Source organism: Sus scrofa, chromosome 2 (genome assembly GCF_000003025.6).
Source record: "Sus scrofa isolate TJ Tabasco breed Duroc chromosome 2, Sscrofa11.1, whole genome shotgun sequence".
Lineage (NCBI taxonomy): Eukaryota > Metazoa > Chordata > Mammalia > Artiodactyla > Suidae > Sus > Sus scrofa.
Window position 1 is genome coordinate 72,849,380 of NC_010444.4, and position 7,325 is coordinate 72,856,704.

Below are 7,325 nucleotides of genomic sequence, written 5' to 3' on the forward strand. Positions count from 1 at the left end.
CATTATCCTCCATCATATTCCATCACAAGTGACTAGATATAGTTCCCTGTGCTACACAGCAAGTAAGGATATTTTTGCTGGGTATGTTTTTGCTAGATTGTCTGGTATGTTCTTTCCCCAATTTCAACTTGTTGCTCCTTTGTCTTTTCAACTTGTTTCCATTGTTTCTGTGAAGTCAGCTATTCAGTCTCAATGTCGCCCTGTTGGGAACCATGTGACTTTCATCTCTGGTGCCTTTTAAGATTTTTTCTTTGTCTTTTGGTTGGAAACAGTGTCATACATTTTAGTGATTTGTTTATTTAATCAAGATGACGTCTGTGTCCCTTTTAAGTGTTTTGGCCTTTAGTTTTTTTTTAATCTTTTTTTTCCCCTCAAATGTTGAATTTATATTTTGGCGATGCAGGCACAAGAAAAGTCTGAAGTTTCCAAGGGCAAGTGCACAGTGAGCAGCAATCCTCATTCCTGCTGCTTTTCCTTCTCCACTTTCTTATATAGCTCTGGAGAGCCATCTGTACACAAGACTCATACTTCCTTTATGAGTGGTGGCCTACATGCATCCTTTTTTCTTAATATATCTTGGAGTTCATTCCAAATTAACATGTTATATAAACGTGCCATAATTTACATAACTAGTCCTGCTGGTGGGCATTTATTTTCCTTGTTTATTTCCATGACCACACAGCTACACACGTGAAGATGTGTGCCTGCTTCTATGATAACAGCTTTGGCAGTAGACATGCCCATTTTCTACCAAGTTTCTTGGTGTTTGTGTCTATGTGCTTGTGTATGTGTGTGTTATGTTTTTTGTTTTTGTTTTTGTTTTTTTTTGCTTTGCTTTTTAGGGCCACACCTGAAGCATGTGGTGGTTCCCAGGCTAGGGTTCCAATCAGAGCTACAGCCACCAGCCTGAGCTACAGCCACCAGCCTAAGCCACAGCCACAGCAATGCCAGATCTGAGCCGAGTCTACAAACTACACCACAGCTCACAGCAACGCCAGATCTTTAATCCACTGAGTGAGGCCAGGGATTGAACCCACAAACTCATATTTCCTAGTCAGATTCACTTCTGCTGTGCCATACGGGAACTCCAGTGTGTGTTTATTTTTAGGAGCTCCTTATGGAATATGAGATGTAGACCTCTGCAATGTATTGTATTCCTCCAGTTTGCCTATAGGTTTTCTTCATGGCATTTGCCATCATGTTGAAGTCTTTTCTTTCAATGGCTTTTGGGTTTTTATTTAAGTTCTCTCATGGTTTTTTCCTCTCTCCCCTTTTTCTTTCTCACCTTTCAATTTGTTCTGTCTGGGGTTTGTTTGCTGTGGGGTAGGTCCCTTGATACATTACTCAATGCCTGCATGTATTTGTGTCTGTTCCTCCCTGGCTTTTCTCTTCTTCTAGTTATGCCCCATCACCAAGCTTTTAGTTACTGCTGCTTTGTAGTTTATTTAACACCAGGTAGGTTTAGCCCCCCTTCATCAATATTCTTTTTAAATAAATTTCCCAGGTATTCTTGCATGTTTTCTTTTCCATGTAACCTAATCAGCTTATGTTTTGGAATATTTTTCTTAACCTTACTCTGAAGTTTCATGTTAACATTTTTTTGGTTTTGTTTTGTTTTTAGGACCGCACCTGTGGCATATGGAAGTTCCCAGACGAGGGGTTGAATTGGAGCTGCAGCTTCCAGCCTGCACCACAGCCACAGCAATGCCAGATCTGAGCAGTGTCTGTGACCTACACCACAGCTTATGGCAACACCTGATCCTTAACCCATTGAACAAGGCTAAGGATCTAACCCGAATCCTCATGGATACTAGTCAGGTTCATTTCCACCCAGCCATAATGTGAACTCCTCATGTTAACATTCTGTTTTTAATTCTAATTTTTAAAAATGTATTCCAGGTAGCATTTGGTGGGCTCCAGGAGAATTCTCAGCCATTATGTCTTCAGATGTTGCTCCTCTGTTCTCATTCTGGACCTTCTATGACATAGATTGGAACCTCCAGGACTATTCACCTTTCAGATCTCTAACCAGGTCCCATTATGTTTGTGTTACACCTTTTGTAATTATGGTACTGTTCTTGGATATTCTCCTCCTTCCTTTCTACCTTCCTTTTCCTCTCTCCCTCCCTCCCTACTTGCTCATTCTTTCGTCCTCTTCACTTTTCTAGTTTGGAAAGTTTCTGTTGACATATCTTCAACTCCCTGATTATTTCCTCAACTGTGTCCAAAGACCCTCAAAGGCGTTCTTTGTTTCCATTATGGTTCTTCAATTCTAGCCTTTCATTTTGATTTCTCTTAGAGTTTCCATTGCTCTGCTTGTGTGACTCATCTGTTCTTGGATGGTGTCCAGTAAGGGTCCATAGCATATTAATCATGCTAGTCACAGTTTTGTTAAGTTTACAGACTGACAACTTCAAAATCCCTGCCGCATTGGAGTTTGGTTCCAAATCTTGCCCTGTCTCTTCAGACTGTTTTTTGCCTTTTAGCATGTCTTAAAATTTTTTGTTGAAAGCTGGGCATGTTATACCCAGTAAAAGGTAAAAGGAACTGAGCTGAACAGACCTTTAGGATGGGGGTTCATGGTCCTCTGACTGGGAGTTAGGCTGTATTCACTGTTTGCTGTAGCTAGAGGTGTCCTTGTTTTTGTCTCTCCTGTCATCATGGGTGTTCCTAGTGATTCCTTTTAAAATAGGGTCTGAGGAATTCCCGTTGTGGCTCAGTGGTAACAAATCCAACTAGTATCCGTGAAGATATAGCTTCCATACCTGGCCTCATTCAGTGTGTTAAGGATCTGGCGTTGCTGTGAGCTGTGGTGTAGGTCGCAGACAAGGCTTGAATCTGGTATTGCTGTGGCTGTGGTGTAGGCCGGCAGCTACAGCTCTGATTCGATCCCTAGCCTGGGAACTTCCATATGCCGGAGGTGTAGCCCTAAAATGACATACATACATACATACATACATACATAAAATAGGGTCTGAGCCTTGCAATCCTTTCATCTATAATCCCCTGTTATTATACAGGAGCCCTACTAACATGGTGGCAAAATATGAGAAAGGGGAAGCATTCTGTAGTCTTTGCCTTTTTTTTTTTTTTTTTTGATATCTTTAGGTGGGAGGAAGTCCAGAGAGGACTGAAGTTGGGTTTTCCCCCAGGTCAGTTCAGTGCTGATAAAACCCACTTTGGTCAGGTTCTGTTGAAAGAGTTTCTCTTGAGGGCAGGCCTTGGTTAAGGAGAAAAAAGTGCTCTGAGATATTTCAAAACAGTTGCTTTCCCCCTCCTGCAGGAAGCCCCAGAGAACCTGGAAGTAAAACTCATGAATGTGCCCCCCCCCGCCCCCAGCCAGGTCTCCAGGTATCCTGCCCCTCAAGCTAGTCCATGCTGTCTCCAGCAGTGAGTCGGCAACCCCGGCCAGACACCGCCTCCATCAGTGGTTTCTGCTCCAGGTGAGCTGAGTGTCTCTGTATCCACCCCTCTCCTGTTTTTAGGGTAATGGGTTACTCTGTGACCTCAACTCACTGACAGATCCAAGAAGAGTCATTGAGTCTCAGGTTTTCAGCATTCTTGTTTTGAGAACAGAAATGATGGCCTCCAAGTCCTTTGCTCATCAGATGCAAATGGCTCCAATCAACTCCCTGTGTTTATTTCTTGGATACAATTTCCTAGTCCTTCTCCAAGGAAATAGCTCTACTTCCCTGGCTGTCAGTTCTTCTTCACACAGCCTCTGTCTCCTGGTGTTGGCCTCCCCTGATGTTTTATGTTTGTGAGCATGGTTCATGAAGGAGAGTTCCCTTGAGTGTGTCCTGGACAGTGATGGCCTTGTCGGCCCTGCTCTGAGCCTTGCTTTCAGTGGTGTCCCTCATCTAAGCCAGAGGCCCTGCTGTGCAGCATGATCACTCCTGCCAGGCAATTCTTATATTTTTTCCATAGGTCAGGTGCAGGGTGGCATTTTTTTCTTTTCTTTTTTTTTGTCTTTTGAGGGCCACACCTGAGGCACATGGAGGTTTCCAGGCTAGGGGTCAAATCGGAGCTATAGCCGCAGGCCTACACCAGAGCCACAACAACGCCAGAGCCAAGCTGCATCTGTGATCTACACCATAGCTCATGGCAACACCGGATCCTTAACCCACTGACCAAGGCCAGGGATCAAATCTACAACCTCGTTGTTCCTAGTCAGATTCATTTCCGCTGCACCACCACAGGAAGTCTTTTTTTTTTTTTTTTTTTTTTTCCTTTTTGGCTACTCGCAGCATATGGAGTTCACCAACCAGGGATCAGATCTGAGCCACAGTTGTGACCTAAGCTGTAGATGCAGCAATACTGGATCTTTAACCCATTGTGCCAGGCCTGGGATTGAACCTGTGTCCCAGCACCCCCAAGACACCGCCAATCTTGTTGCACCACAGTGGGAACTCTCAGGGTGACATTTAGTATATACCCTTTGAACCACGAGTCCAGTGTGTGAACCCCTGACCTCAGCCAAGACCCCTCGATATATAAGTGGGAGCTGGCCTCATGCTATCCTTTCCTCAGACACACTCCAGGGTGATTTCAATTACTCAGAGGTGTTTCCGCACCATCTCTCAATAGGATGACAAGCATCTACAGCAATCCCTCAACTTCTCACTGAAAGAGGAAATATATTTTTCGAAGTGAAAATACCCACAAGGAGTTCCCGTTGTGGGTCAGCAGTAATGAACCCAATTAATATCCATGAGGATACAGGTTCGATCCCTGGCCTTGCTCAATGGGTTAACAATCTGGCATTGCTGTGAGCTGTGGTGTAGGTTGCAGACATGGCTTGGATCCTGTGTTGCTGTGGCTGTGGCGTAGGCCAGCAGCTTCAGCTCTGATTTGACCCCTAGCCTGGAAACTTCCATATGCCACGGGTATAGCCCTAAGAAATAAATAAATGAATAAAGACACCCACGAGCTTTATCACATCAATTTTTGTCTCTTTCAGAGCCCTTGCCATGAAATTCCTCATCCACTTTGGCACTATGGACACTTTGGAGCCAGGCAATCAATCCTTCCTGGGCACAGTGGGGTGTTGATCAGCACCCATGGGCCCCACCTACCAGATGCCTGCCTGCCTTGTTGTGACAATCACAAATGTCCCCAGACATTGCCAAGTGACTCCTGAGGTTGGGGTGGGAGAGGGGCAGAATCAGCTGGGTAAGGACCAGGAATTTAGTGAACCCAACTTTATTTTTCTTTTACACTTAAAATGCTTCCTCAGAGAGGGGCATCTTAGTTAAAACTGGGCCTTCTCACTGAGAGTAGCTTTCTTCCCTCTAGAAGGCAGCTCCTCTATCATCAAACAGGAGAGATGGGGATGCGGGGGGGTCTCAGTCATTTCCATGAAGAAGGGGGCCCACAGCAGTTTCTTGGCAGTTAGAATTCGCCACCCTCCACGTAAAAGCTTTCGGTCTCAGAGTTCCTGCTCAGCGGAAGTGAATCTGACTAGCATCCATGAGGACGCAGGTTCAATCTCTGGCCTCTTGAAGTGGGTTAAGGATCTGGGGTTGCAGTGAGCTATGGTGTATGTCATAGATGCCGCTCAGATCCCATGTTGCTCTGGCTGTGGTGTAGGCCAGCAGCTGCAGCTCCAATTCAACCCTTAGCCTTCAAACCTCCATATGCTGCAGGTGTGGCCCTAAAAAAGGACAAAAAAAAAAAAAAAAAAAAAAAAAAAAAAAAAGGCTTTTGGTCTCAGCTTGGTACAATGTCCCTCTTCAGCTTTGTGGCTGCCCTGTAACAGAATCAAGTTCCAGGCGGGGGTCTTCCCTCCACCCGTGACAGGACTCCCCTCATCACCACAGGATGAGGTGTCAGCAGATGAGTTTGCTCTAAGGATCCAGAGCAGCGAGTGGTGTGGGAAGAGCAGGAGGCCTTGATTGAGGAGCCCCGAAAACGCAGGTGCTGGGGGTCCCAGTCAGGGTGCTGGTGTTTTAATGAGCACCCCAGGGTCTCAGGTGAAGTGACCCTGGCGGGACCCCTCCCCAGGGCCAAGCCTGCTCATCTAGCTCCCCACCAGTCATGGAGAAGTGCGTCTCGAGGACAGTCCACTTGAGGATCTCGGCGCTGTGCAAGATGACCTCTGCATGCACAGTGTTGGTGACCAATGCCCTCCTCATCTTTGTTCTGCATCTTGGTGCAGGTGCTAGGGAGAGACTTCCAGAGTCGGTGGGGGGGTGGTGGGTGGGGCGGGGGTATTACAGACACAGCTGGACACAGACTCCCCACCGGGGTGGGGACAGCTCCTGCTCACAGCCCCCCTTCCTCTAACTCAGAGGCTCATTTAGGGGAACTTGTTGCTGTTGAGGGTGTCCAGGCAGGGGAGAGAGAGCAGTTAACCCAGACCTGGAGAGAAGGAGTGGTCTTGACATCCTCTTTATCCCCTTGGAAACCATGGATGGAGACAGCTGGCACTTCACCTCGACAAGTGTCAGGTTCCCACCAGGGGCCCTACCCTGCTTTCAAGTCTCTAGGCTGTCTGGAGACCCAGGGCGGGGCCTCAGACCTGCACAAACTGATCGTGTCCTGCCTCCCCCACCAGTTCCTATGTTGCGGCTCAACCCCCTCCCCCCCCCATGGGATGGTATTTGTAGGTGATTAGATGAGGTCCTGAGAGTGGGGTCTCTGTGATGGGATGGGTTCCCTTTGGGAAGGGAGACCTGATCAGGGACCAGGGAAAAGGTGGCCATCTACCAGCCAGGAGGAGTGCCCCCACCCGGAACTGAACCAACACACATTGACCTTGAACTTCCGGCCCCAAGGACCCTGAGACACAGACTTCTGTGGCTTTAAACCCCCAGTCTGCATATTTGGTTTTGGGCAGCTTGCACCAAGACTCACCCCTCCCCCCACCCCATGCCCTGGGGGCAGGGACCAGGTGGTGCAGGTCCAGGGTCATGTTCAACTGTTCCCTGGACGAACCAACCACCCATCCAATGAAAGATTCAGGGCTTTGTCGAGTTCCTGTGATGGCAGACTGACTTCACATTGGCTCACCCCACTTGCCTTCGAGCTGTTTGCATCTTGAGTGGAAGGGTATGTTCTATGGGCACCTACGGCCACCTAGATTGCACATCCCCCAAAGCAGGGATCTTTGCTGTAACCCAGTGTCTCTGACACTGCAGGCTCATGTTGAATGTGTGAAGGGTCTTCCCAGAAAGCATCGTTGGTGCCCTGGAATGGTAACCCTGTATACCACCTCCCCACCAGGCCATAGCCTCAGCTGAGTCACCTTACCTTCTTTTAGTCTCATGCCTGTCCCCATGTCTGCCCTGCTCCTCTGCTTGTGAGGGTCAAGGAGACCCCATGGG